Raw genomic sequence first — 14,154 nt, 5'->3', positions numbered from 1 at the left:
ACTGTGCAGCATTTCAGCCAGACATTGCTGCACAGAGCTTGTGGTTAGCTTGAAGAGGCTGCTAAGGTGAAACCCCCATGTTATTGATTCTGGTGCCAAAATGTTCAGTAATTCCAGCGCAAAACTTAGTCCTGAGTCCTGTTTTACTCGAGTTAAACAATGTACCCCAGCTCTCAGCTGCCAGCTCTGGGCTGTGTTCTGTGCCCTGGGATCAGCAGGCACAGCTCAGCAGGATGAGCAGATCAAAGCCTTGTTTTTCCTCATTTCCTTGACAAAAAGCCCCCATTGCAAAAGCCATGTCTCACTCTGCTCTGCTGAAGATGCACAAAGGGGGAACAGAGCTCATCCCATTCATTTTCTTGCAGAAATTGGTAGATCTCTCATCAGACATCTGTGTGTGCTGTTAAACAAAGCCCACAGCCTCCCCTTAGGTGCCAGCAAAATGCTGAAGGGCCATTGTGCTCACATCTGCACTGCCCTGGAATTGTGAAGGTGCCCTTAGAAGAAGCAACCTAATGTTTGTTAATACAGAATTGAAACCTCCCCTTTAACCACTCTATTTTTTATCCATCCTCCTCACTTTCCTCTGGTTCATCCACAATTTTTGTATCTCTCTCTGCCTTTTTCTCCTTTCTGGTGAATAAAGACTTTGCTCAAATGGCAAAAAAATACGTTTTTCTTCCAGTCCTGGAATTAAAGTAAATATAAACCAGCTCCTTATCTCCAGCTTTAGGTTTTCTATATGTTCAAGGGTGTTTATATTATAATAGCAAATTTTAACTGGCAACTACAGCCACTGACGTGCATGCAAGGAGCTTCAAACCCTTGTTACCACTGCATTAATCCACACTGAGCCTGGAAGCCAGGCAGAGTCTGCCAAAGGTGGACTTTGGCAAGTCAAAATGCATCCAAAAGAGGAGGAGTACATAAGTACACTACATTAACTACTGTTCCCCTGCTCCCCCATTTCCAGAGCTCCATGTTTAACAAGCACAGGTTAGAAAAAATACTTGTAGGATGTAAAGCATGAAAGTACAGCTGCAGAAGTTAAACCTGTCAAAATTACAATGTGAAACAGTGCTGCCTTTACACAGAGATGGTTTTAACCAAAATCAGACAATTCATTTGAAAACAGATGGTGATTATGGCAAAATGAGGCTTCTACAAGGCAGGCAAAACTCTGCTGTTTGGAAATGTGGAACATGAGACCTTTATTTTGCCTCGTGACATGGAAATGAATAGGAGTAGATGAGGATTGCTGAGTGCAAATTCCTCTAGAGGGAAGAGTCACTTATATCCAGGAATATATTCTGCTCAGCATCCTCTGGCCATGGAGATCATTGGAGCAATGCCAGGTGAATTGGGTGAAAACATGAAGGGAAAGCTCTTCTCTTCCAGGTACCAGTTCTATCTGGCCAGCAGAGATCACTGCCCCAAGGTTTGCTGATGGCCTGAGGACAGACAAATTGGTGGTCTTGGTCCTAATCCATTCTCATTCCAGCGGCAGGAAACCCCAGAAACAAGTCATGGCAGTAACTCTGGGGCTTGTAAAGCACTTGTAAAACACTTCCAGAGTTTTGGCTCAGAAGAAAGGTAAGAGAGATGTGTGGTACTCCAGAGCACTGGACAGTACAGGTCCCTCTCTAGTGGTGGTTGCAGTGGCACCTGATCAAAGGCTACACACAAACACAATCTGGCAATCAAACTGAGTCACCAGTTGCTGACTTAACCAAATTACCATTGTGAGGCTGAATTAGCCACATGCTGGCACTGTAATTCCAACTGTTTTCAAATACACATTGTAATAAAAGTCCAATTAGCACACATTTCCAAATGGAGCTGATGGCATCCAGGATGGTTTTGCATTGCTGACAAGTAATGAAGGATTATGCACATTCACCTGCTATCCCTGGGATACTTTTCTTTTCACCTTTTTTTTTTGGTTTTGTGGTAGAAGTTTTAAATAAGCACAGGAAAACAAGAAAGAAAGATCAGGCTGACAAACTGCCTGAGATGAAATATATAGATCAGAACCTCAGGAATGCTGTCCAGCAGAGAACATTTAAATAAGATGACTACAGAGCTCTGAATCCAATGCCCTGTGCTGAGCAGTGTGGTTTAATGACCAGCTGGCAGGAACACACAGGTGGGCACACAGATCTATATGCCACACACTCACTGAATGTGAACCCACACACACCCTCCAAGTCCTGCAGGCAGTGATCCATCAGCACACAGCCAGCCCCAAACCCCAGCACACACCTCCAACCAAAGACACATTTGCTGTAGCACTTCATCAGAGGTCACAAACACACTTCAGGCTCTTCCCAACCCAGCAGCACCAGGCAGGGGTGGGGAGGAGTGTGACAGACACCACTGAACATCTCTAGAAAACCTTCTCCCAGCACCTGAAATACTGCCCCATGGCAGGCAGAACAGCAGCACGATGAAGAATGCCTGGAATTATGGATATGATGCTTTTCCTTCCAGTCCTGCTCAGAACAAGGCCTGAACTACTGAGCTTGTGTGATGACCTGTAGAGTTTGCAGCAGCCACTGCATACATTAATAATGGCACTGTCTGTGCCAGGGACTGACCCTGCTCCCAGCCAGGGCCAAGGTCCATGGACTATATGCTGTGAAATAGCCCAAATTGTGTGAACACAGAAACAGAACAGCTTGTCATTGTGCCAGTGATCAGAAGATGGAGTAACTTGTTGAAACACAAGCATAGAGTACCCTCATCTTGCCCAGCACATGAATAAATGGTGAAGCACTTTCCAGCACAGCCATCTCCATCCCACCCTGGCAGGTGACTCATTATCCTGAAGGCAAACAGCAGAAGCACAGGGTATGAAAGGGGGTTTAGTCTCCCCAAACCTACCTGCCTATCCTCTGCCACATTTTTCTGAGCCAGTCAGACCTATGTAAACAGAAGGGAGCCAATTAGTTGATGTTCTGAGTGGTTCTGTGGAAAGTTATTACTTAAAAGCTAATTAAAATAATTAGGGGGCAGTTTAATTAAAACATCAACTTAAAATGAATGCAGTAGATATCAAGCCCAGCAGGATGCACAGCTAGCAGATTCCCCTTGGAGGTTGCTAATTAGTGTTTGCAGTGACTGCTAACAATAAATAAAATAATAATATTCCTTTAGGCCTTAGAAATTTTAAGAATCTGGTTCCTTTGTGTCCAGAGCATGCCCAGGGCTTAATCCCCACTGCATGCCCAGATACTTTGAAATGGTATTTCAGGATATTAGAAAATTAGAAAGCTGTAGTAACTCAGACTAAGTTTTTTAATGTCCTTGTATCACTTTAATCTGTCTCTTGTAGCAGAGAGAAAACCACTGGAATTCCCAGGAACCACAGAACCCACCAGGCCACACTGCAGAGCTGCTGCTTTATGTGGCTCATCTGTTCTCATACCAGTACCACATGCATGAGTGGGCTGTTCATGATCAGAAATTGAAAGAAAACCTTATTTTTCCATACTCTGATATAAATGTTATAGCCTGGGAAAAGCTGTTCCTGGGTGCACATCTGGAGAGTCCTGATGTTCCACTGAAAGATCCAGAGACCCACAAAGAGCTCAAGCTCTGAAAAGCTCACCTCTGTGTCTGTGAGACTGTGTCTCAGTCTCCAAAGAGGGATTCACCAGCCTTTCTTACCTTTGGAAGTTTTCCAAATGCTTTGGAAAAAACCCCACATTTGCTGTAACACTGCAAAGGATCTGATTCTGATCTCAGTGGCACTGGGGGTGATCCTGAAGCATCTCTTGTTCTCCCACTCTGCACAAACACACTGAGCCTGACTGTGCTGGGCAAAAAGGGAAAAGGTGAGGCAGCTGCAGTGTTTGAGGGGGCATGCTGGTGATCCATCCATTTAAACAGCTCAAATTAGAATTCTCCAACAGCTACAGGAGATGCTTCATTTCACACACAAGTTAACTGCCAGGGATTCCAACACAAGACAGGGAGGTCTCTGCAGTGGAAGAGATGATGCTCCCAATAGTGCAGTGCCATGAGAAACACAAATATCTGTTTCTTCAGCTGAACAGAGCTGAGCTGTGTTATCTAATTCCTGAGCTATAGACTGTGAGCTGCCCAAGGGGAGGGGAATGCATCAATTACTTAAGAATCAATTGAAGTGCTGCTCCTTCAGGTGCTTTGTAATAGAGACAATTCCCAAACAGCAGCTCCTTCTTGTAACACAAGCCATCCCTTGCCCTCACTCCCCAGAGAAAAGCAGGATGGGAGCTGTAGGACAGGAAACTTTCAGGATGTGCAGCAAACTTCTACCAAGCACTGCCCTTGCAAGCTCTTCACCTTGTTCCTACATCCCAGTTTATAAAAGTGTGAACTGTCACCACTGGGAGTGAGACCCTGTCACACCTTCCTCACCCTGCTAAAAATGGTGAAAGCAGGTAAAAAGTAATAAAGAAATGGGTCCAGGGGCTGCTTTCCTTGGAAGGAGATATTGCAGAGTGTCATCAAATTAGGTTGAAGGAAGGTCATCTCTTCATCTCTCTTTTTTTCCTTCATACATGGAAAAATTATCCACTTCTGGTATGGTCAGAAATGGCAAAATACCTGAGATGTTCTCTTGACTAACTTACCTTGCACCTGAAAGACTCAAAAAAAAGAATCATCAGTTAATTAAAAACTATGTGAATAGTCTGGGGATCTGTCATGGTTTGACACTGGCCAAATGCCAGGCACTCACAAAAGCAATTCACTTACCCTTTCTTGCTACAGTTGGGCTAAAGAGAGGAAAAAAAACTATAAAAGGGCTTATGAGTTAAGGACTGGGAAGAAAAACACTCTAAGGACAAAGCAGGTTTAAATATAAAGATATAAAGTAATTAAATAAGTAATTAAAGATTCAGAGGTGGACAAAGAGAAATAAAAAAAGCCTTTAAAACACCTTTTCCCCTCCCCAGCCCTTCCCTCTTTCCCACCAACAGCACAGGGAGACAGGGCAACAAATCCAGATTGCATTTGCATTTCATTCCAATTTAATAAGATAGTTATTGTTTGTTAATTATGTGCCAATTGATTACTGCAACAACATACTTATTGAAGAGGAATAATTCAGCTGAAGATGCATATTCTATTCATCTAAATTGAATCGAGCAGATTGAAAGAGATGAAGTGTCGTGGAGAATTCATCTCCAGTTTAGAGGCACTTTGGAAAAACTTCTACAATCTGGAAGACAAGCTGCTCTGTTCCACAGCAACCTGTGACAAGGAGGAGGTATCACCCATGGAGGATTTGAGTGGAAGATGCTGGAAGCCAATTATGAGCCTGCAGACCCTGAAAGCCACAAAACCTTGCTCTGCCAGGAGTCCTCGTAGTGCTGTACAGCAGCTTCTGCCAAGAAGAGCTGTGCACAAAAATACAAAGAGAAAACAGAAATAAATGGGAAAAACCCTCACTCCCAAAAGTGGAAGCTGAAATCATAAGAGCCATTGTTCCCATCCATCTTTCTAGTAAAAAGCAAGTTCTTGTTTTCACTAAACTCTACAGAGAGCTGAAAAATCAGGAGGTGTGGCAAAGATCACCCCTACAAAAGGTGAAGAAAAGGCAGAGTTCAGAGCTTGTGTCAGTTCTGGGAAGGAGATGTAGGGTATGTGAGGATGGGGGAAAATTAAATCCCATTTGATGAATATGAAAAACTAATGATCCTCTTCATGATGCTCTCTGCACACAAGCAGCTGCAAATGAGAAGACTGCTCCAGCCAGGAAATGTCAATTGTATGGAAATGTCATCTTCATTGCAGAGCTCTCTTGGGGCTGCTGGAAACTGCAACTCCAACTGCATTAATTTCCATCTCTCTGTCTCACTTTCTCTTTTATTTTTCAATCTTTTAACCTTTATTAAAAGAATTTAGAACAACCACCTTTTTTTGCATTCAGAAAAAAAATTTGTGTCTATAACTGTGCAGAAAGGTTAAAGATTTAAATTAGAAAGGTCACTCCAGGATGATTGTGCAGCTGGATTCATACACTGCCTGCTGTTTGACAAGTTAAAGACAGCACTGAGTAGTTTCCTGTGTCAGGGATGACATCTCCTCCTTTTTTACTCCCAAGAAAAATAAACTTTCAGACCTTACTCTTCAAATAGAGCAAAGTTTCACCGATCTCAGGAAGCTTTCAACAGAGAAAACTGTAATTTGAGTTCAAATTGAAGACCAGATCAAGAGGAAAACAAGATGTATACAATCAGACAATTCCTAGTAGGGGGCCACTACACTCTCAGTGTCTCCAAACTGAGGACACTGGAGCTCTTGACATCTCCAAAGCACCCTCAGCATGAGACAAAGCTCACTGGTAGGTTCATATAACATTGCTGTCTAAGCTCCCACTTCCCATATTCCTACCCTAAACTATACCTTGTTTAACAGAAAAATAGATGAATGTATTCCCTGGTGTTGAAACAAGGGAGAAACAACAAGGTGCACAGGAGTGACAAGCATATGGCTGGTCAGGAGAGAGGGATTAGGAGAATTACAATTGATTTTCCACTGTTAATGAACCATGAAGTGCTTGTGATTGCATCTTGAAGAGATTTATAATTATTCATTGAATCTCAGAAGATAATTAAACTTCATTAAACAAAGACATGACAAGCTTGCATAGTAAAGAATAAACCCCAGAGCAGGTTCCTTATCAGAGAGGAAGATACCATGTGGGAGATGATAAGGAGAACCAGGGGAAATAAAAGGATTCTTCACTAAACCCACTTTTACCCAAACAAGAAACTACTGCCCTCAATGTGGCCTTTTCACCTTTTTCCTTTGTTTTTAAGAGCTCTTTGATTTGTTTTTCACACACTGCCTTGGACTGGCAGTGAATGCTTTATGTGAATGCCACATCCCTATTCTGCAGCAGTTGCTGCATTAAAATGTTAAGAATGTTCTAGAGCCAGTGGGGACTGGTCTTGTTGCATGTTTACCAAAGTGATCTGCAAAGCACAGATTGAGGAGGGAGCAGGGCAGAAACAAGGGGAGACTGTAGTGAGGAGATGCAGTTCATCACTGCATGGATCAAAATGAATATCTCAGTTTGTCCTTACCTTGTGACTGTGTGAAAATTTAGCTCATCTAGTCAATATTCTAGAGATTTATTAGGACAGACTGGGACATGTGCTACAGGCTGTATGGTATGTCCAATACTGATAGAAATGATGCCCCAGTTAGATAACAAAACATTTGACACTGGATAAGCAGAATCTAAGATTGTTTCATTAAAATAAGTTATTCATCAAAGAATGAACCCAATGGAAAAGGAAAAAGCTAACAATAATGTGCACTACTGAGGAGAAAAGGAATCTTGGCCAGCTACTGGTGGTAACCAAAACCATTAATCCACAATAGCAATTGTGAAAATTTTGATTACTTTGCTATTGGGAGCTGTCAGTGGTTACAATGCCCCAAATCAAGTAAACATCTGCATCCACTCATTGGAATGTTCTCTTTTCTGCTCATACAAGGTAAAACAAGGTAAGCCAAAAGCCTCCCTGTCTTGGCCTAAGGTGACCTCACTGCCTTTTCCATTTACACTGAATTTCCTGGAACACAGAGAATGAAGAGTTTTCAGTCCTGAGGCAATGTGATTTTATTAAGAATTGCAAATGTTGACATGAAGTTAAAAGATGCTTCTCCCAGTGGGCTGACAGAACTTTGCTGAGCACACATGCTCTGTGAGCACAGCACACAGGGGAGGAGACAATGCACTTTGCATTTTCTGTGTTTCTTTTTACCCACCTTTGACACCCAGGGGAATGACTGACCCCTACAGCTACATCTCTCTCATCTCTCCTTCATTTTTTATTCCTGCCTGATGTAACACCTCCACTTTCCTTTGCCTAAGACAGATTTTGGAAACACAGGTTTACCCTAGCACAGTGTAGCTTAAATCAAAATCTCCTAGCTAGCTTTTCACTATGGAAACCTTGCCAGAGATGCACAGGGCACACAGACCAGAAAAATTATTAGTATAGACAAATCAAAACAGGCAGGCACATAAGAGACAAATCATCATCTGAGAGCTGTTACTTATTTTCTCCCTTGGACAATCTTTGTACAAAGCCCAGAGTCTCTGGCACAAAAAGGATTCAGGCTTATCAGGTTTAATTGGTACAACTGAACTAGTGAAATTCCTTCATCAGGTTAAACATTCTGTCAGCCAATTAAGGTAAATTGATTTAATAAAGGAGCAAACCAGTCTTGCTATATATATACCCATAGTACTTGCTCCAATTTAGTTGAATTAATTTAAAATCAGTTTCAGAAAATCTTTGCAAAGCTTGTAAAGGGATTTCCGGTTCTTTCAGAGAAGAGAAAGGCTGAAGGGAGATTCTCTCCACCCAGGGCCCTTCCTGTCTTATTTTGCAGTGACTCACACATCCCAGCTTTGCAATGAAGGAGATTTCCAAAGGCAGAGTTTACTCTGGCTCTCACCCCCATGCTGTAGCAATGTGTTTTACAGCATTGTCAAACATAATGATTCCTACCCTGGAGAGAAATTGGGTCCCATTTTATATTTTATTACCTAAGAAAGGAGATTTTTTACTTTCCACGGTCCACAGTTGGCAGCAGCAGCCCCATAAATCTTGTCAAATGCTTTTTGTTGAAATATTGTCCAGCAAGATGTCTGTGAGGCTGGGGCCTGCACAGAGTAAACAAGTTAATGTCTGAGAAGGAAGGGTGGCAGGGATAAAGAATGCTGCAAAGTCACTGTGAAAAACAAGGTTCACATCATTTTTATAGAATTTAAAAGTTTAATAAAAAAAAAAACAATTAGGAGAAAAAAATAAAGTATACAGATACAGCTGGGTGTCTCTGCATTCAGCCAAGAGAGCTCACCTTACTGACAAAGGATTGTCCCTTAAAAACAGAACCCTGCTCCATATCCATAAATTCTCACACATATTCAGACATTCTTCTTAGGATCTTTGGTGTTCTTCTGTTCAGTTTTTTCTTGCCCCCTTCCCAATAGATCAATCCTCTTGGCACCATCGAGATTTACATTCCCTGATACCAGAAATGCAATAAATTCCTCCCCCCAGAGTTCTGGTCACTGCTGTCTTCATCTGGATAAGAGAGTTTACAAATGCAGGAGTTCTCCAGCTATTTTTTTTTTCTCAGTCTTTGGGTTACACAAACAAAAGCAGTTTTTATTTTAATACTATGCCATAGCCTAACATATATGTATTATACCACTATTTCTAAATTTCATCAATAACAGAAATAAAGAAAACTATATTAATGCAACAAAATTTCTCATTCTTATACACATAAGATTAATTTTAATATTTGCATAAAGCCAACAATATAAAATGTATCTATAACAGTCACTGCAGGAAGAGCCATCAGCTGGTGGGTGAGCTGAGACACCACTGGGAGTTGGTTTCCCATGCTTCATCCAGAATAACATGTGAGCTCAAAGCTTCCCAGTGTTATAAATCTATATTGTGATATTGGCTTTCTCAAGCATTAACATGAATATTATATCTTAAATACTTTTTGGCTATGTATGTACTTTTTTCTTGCTAACAAGTTTTAAGCTTAAAGGAATCTCCTAGGTACAAAGCAAGGAAACCCCAGAGGGCAAAGACAGTGGGGCCCAAGCTGTTATCAGGAGAAGAATAGAGCCCAAACTGTTATCAGCAGAACAATAGAGCCCAAACTGTTATCAGCAGAAGATCTGAAGCCCAGCTGCCCTCAAAGGAAGGATGAGGGGCCTGGATTGTTATCAACACTGACCATTTGCAGAAGAAAGGAAACCAGACTCAAAATAATGCTCATCAGAAAAAATAATGATGACCAGCAGAAATAATGATTGTCAGCAAAAATAAAAACTCTGCAAATCATGTTCTAAATAGGTGGAACCAGGGAGGGGACATGCTAAATACTTGTTGAAAAAGTTTGAATATGAATTAAATCCTCACAGCAGGAGGGGATAAAAAGAGTGTTCGGAGATACCAGGGGTGTTCCTGTCAACCCTCCAGGGCACCCAGCTGTTTTAACCTTTTGCTTTATTTCCTTTGCCTCCTAATTGTCTTTTTGTTTATATTAAACTTTTTATAATTTATTAAGTGAATCTTGTTTTTAACACCAGGAACCCTGACGGGGGAAACCTGTGGGAGCCACAGAGTGCACCAGCAGAACTCATGGAAAGCAGGAAAAGGGATAACTGGAAAGAAGGGAAAGGTGAGAACATACTTGTGAATGCATGTGCATAGAAGCAGATTTCACAACAGAGGGGACGCTGGAATGCACAGTGTGAGCACAGAGGAATGAGTGCTGGGGGACACACAACTCCCTGTCACAGGGAGCAAGTTTGGTACCACTGCTGTGCCTGCTTTCTGCCAGGAGGGTGGGATTGTCAGCTGTAACTGAGCTGGACATGTTTGCAAACAGTTCCTGTAGAGCAGATGAACTGGTCTGCAGATACAGAGCATGTTTTGGTACGTGTGTTTCTAAATTTAAGTGGACAGTGGTGGAAGGAAAGATGATTGTTCTTGCACTGTGGGAGCATCCAAGATGTGCATTGCATATGTGTTAGTAGGTGTAGGGGTATATGTAGGTTACAGACTCCCTGAGCCAAGCCTAATTCCTAATAGACTTGTCCTTTTTGGGTGTTGACAGGTCCTCTTCTGACTAAAAGAGATGTTCAGCTTGATTCCTGTGGGCAGTTAATGAGCCATTTCCCTCCTCTCTGTCTTTTTCCCTGTGTTCCTCCCCACCCTACACCAGCTCTTTGTGGGTAATGAGATCATGCCATAGTGACTGGGTAGGTTCTGCTCATCCCTCTTGTGATGCCTTGGGACAGCTAAATGCCACTGGAGGCTCTGCCAGCTCAGCTGCTTGTGGTCAATGCAGGGTTCCTATCTGCCTCTCTGGGCCTTTCAGTGAACCTTCATCCTGCAAAACCAAACAAAACCTTGCAGACGTCCCCAGCTTTACTGCCCCATGCTTTTCCTGCAGCCATGCAGCAGGAATGCAGTCCTACACACACACAACCTGTACCAGTTACTATGGGCTGGCTGTGATTTCTTATGAGCTGGAAATTCTCCTGAGCCTCAAGAATAAAAATACTGCTAACCCTGTCTGGAAGCATAAGGAACAGGAAGAAAGATTGATTGCTAGGTAATTAAGTGAGAGCTTTGATAGCCTCATAAGCTGCAAGAGCCAAACTGGAGTAATGTGGAATTAGAGTGGCATGGACTCCCTCCCTGCATCCTGCCCCCCTCTCCTGTTAGGAGCAGCACCTTAGGATTCTGAGCACGCAGCTGTCCTGCTCCAGGCTTTATAGGCTACAAGTCATTTTAAGGGGAAATGGAAGAAATGAGCTTCCCACAGATGAGTGTGATAGGAGACTCAGGGACTGAGTAGAGTGGGAAGGAGCAGGAATCAGCAAAAACCACCCTGTGCCTCACCTCCCACTCTCTGCCTCACCTGATTATAAGGTGTCTCTCCACATTAAGCATAGCATTGCATCCATACATAGCCTGTGAACCATGCCTCATATACAGGGCAGGAGGGCAGAGGGAGAGGAGGCAGAAGAAGTAGGGAATAATTATCCACCAAGGACTTGAATCCATTGATATTTACACCCTTCCTCAGCCATCAGCATCTCTGTGAGCTCTATAGATAAACACACTTGCTCAGCAGAAGCAAATGCTGCCTGCCAGCCTCCAGCTGCTCAGCCTCCCTGCATGCAGGTTCACCAAGGATAACCCAATTATCCAGGGGGATGCAGCTCTCTCCACCCTGCTCCTCTCCCATTTGCACACAGCAGTGGTGTCTTCATTGGGTATCTCATTCCCAGTATTTGTGGTGTCCCAAGAGGGACAAAGACATTAGCTGAGGGTAATGCTCTGCCTGCCAGCCTCTTGTTTCACAGCACAGCCACACCAGTATGTTCCCACACGATGGGATAGATCTCCACAGCATCCCTCTCCCTCAGCTCCTCCTCCCAGCCCAGCTTGCCACATGCTTGTGCTGGAGTGGCTTCTGTGACAACAGAAAGACAGGCTGTTCTTACACATGTCAAAAGAAGACATTTCCACACAGCTTCTCAAAGATCTCCAAGATCATCACAGGAGCTCCTTAAGGAGCCTCTCTGGCACCTCCCCAGTTCTGGCTCCAGCCATGCACAACCCTTTAAGTAAACACTCTCCTGCAGGCTGTTATCTGTGTTTTTCCTGCAGATCATGGATCATGGAGAAGAAACTTCATGCCAGCCTTTGAGCCTACACTGAACTCAGGATAAACTCCAGGACAGAACTTTTCCTTTCCCCCTGGGTTGACACTCAGCCTTACACCACTGTTGATGCACTTGCCCTCCTCTGCTGTTCCAATCACCCAGAAATACAAAATGCATCAGCCCACCTCATCCTTCTACCTGAGCACACAATTCCCTTCCCTCTGATTTGCCCATGTCCACTGTCCTTTATTCCACTACAATATATTGCCTATTCTTACGTGTATGTGCACATGAAAGGTTTTTTTCTTCTAAGAAGTGATTCAGGGAATAACATTCTATTTTCCCAGTTCCATGAGAGGTGATAGTTCCTCATGATGAGGGGAGGAACAAAGTGTCAGGAAAATTACCAAAGGAAACAAGAACTTCTAGATCCTGCTCCTAGCTCTGGCATTTTCTGTAAAAGTAGCTACTGCCTAGGGCTGCCTCAGTTTCCTCACAGTGCCTCACAGAGATACTTTATAAATTTATATTATATATAAAATTAATGCTAACATTAAAATGGCTTTGCTAGTCAATATATGTATGTTTGAACTGGGTGATCAGTTAGGATAACATTCAATGAACAGATGATGGGGACCCTGCTGATGAGCCTTGATATAGATACAGAGTAGAATATTGGCTTTTCACAAGTATTCAGATGAATACTATAACATTAAAATTATATTTAAATATATATAATATATTTAAATTTATATTATATAAATATAAATTTATATATATAAATATATATAATATATATATTTTTATATATATTATATATGGGGACCCTGCTGATGAGCCTTGATATAGATACAGAGTATAATATTGGCTTTTCACAAGTATTCAGATGAATGCTATAACATTAAAATTATATTTAAATATATATATATAAATTTATATTATATATAAAATTAATGCTAACATTAAAATGGCTTTGCTAGTTGATATATGTATGTTTGAACTGGGTGCTCAGCTGGGATAACATTCAATAAACAGATGATGGGGACCCTGCTGATTATCAACACTCACCCTCTGTGGAAAGGAGGAGCCAAGACCCAAATTAAAGGGTGATAAGAAGAGGATTAAAACCACAAGCCAAGGAACACTCATGCTCTAAAAAGGTGGATCCAAGGAGTGGCCAAACAGTTCTTGGAAATTGTAAACTAGTTAATAGAAAAGTCTGAATATGCATGAAGATCTATGAACATGCATCAAGTGATGCAACAGAAATGTTCTATAAAGGGTGTTTCCAAAACACCAGGTGTGCTCTTAGCACAGAGCCAAGCCATTTTAACCCTTTGCTTTATTATCTTTGTTTCCTATTGTCTTTTTTATTAAACCTTTTTAAATTTACCAGAGCAGTGAACATATTTTTTCACAGCCTGTAACCAGGGACGTGAGTTTGTAATATAAAACCTATGCAGGAAAATTTCAAGTTTAAAAAAAAATATTGGAAGAGATCCATTTTCACAGCTGTGCTACATGACAACACCAGGCAACACCACTCAGGAGCAGGCTTTGGGGACATCTGCTTATCTGAACATGCAAAGTTAGACCTCAGAGGCTTATTTATTTGTCTGCTACTTTGAAAGGCATTTTTGAAATGCTGACAAAGGCATTGTCATACACAGGTGTGACATGCAAATAAATCAATAAAAAAGATTTAAAAACCTTTAGGACAGAGGAGTGCTGATGGAAAAATCCAGCAAACAAACTGACTTTTTTTGGCTTGAGCATCTTTTGCATCTGCAGAAAACACAAGCAGTTACAAATACAAGCAGAAAACCCACTGGAATCATGAACTATTTAATATTTCCAAACCTCTGTTATGTGTGCACTTACACACATGGGCAGTGCTTTGTGTGTTGTGACCAAGAACAATATTTCTTGCACTATATCAC

General features: G+C 42.0%; 1 long non-coding RNA gene across 1 annotated transcript; it reads left to right on the top strand.

The window, feature by feature from the left end:
- Positions 1–9,993: 9,993 nt before the first annotated feature.
- On the top strand, positions 9,994–12,495 carry LOC107213603. The gene is made up of 2 exons (XR_001524763.2): positions 9,994–10,215; positions 12,219–12,495. It is a non-coding gene; the product is annotated as an uncharacterized LOC107213603 (long non-coding RNA).
- Positions 12,496–14,154: the final 1,659 nt, after the last annotated feature.

This window comes from Parus major, chromosome 21, assembly GCF_001522545.3.
Source record: "Parus major isolate Abel chromosome 21, Parus_major1.1, whole genome shotgun sequence".
NCBI classification, from domain to species: domain Eukaryota; kingdom Metazoa; phylum Chordata; class Aves; order Passeriformes; family Paridae; genus Parus; species Parus major.
This window is presented reverse-complemented; position numbering and strand designations above follow the sequence as displayed.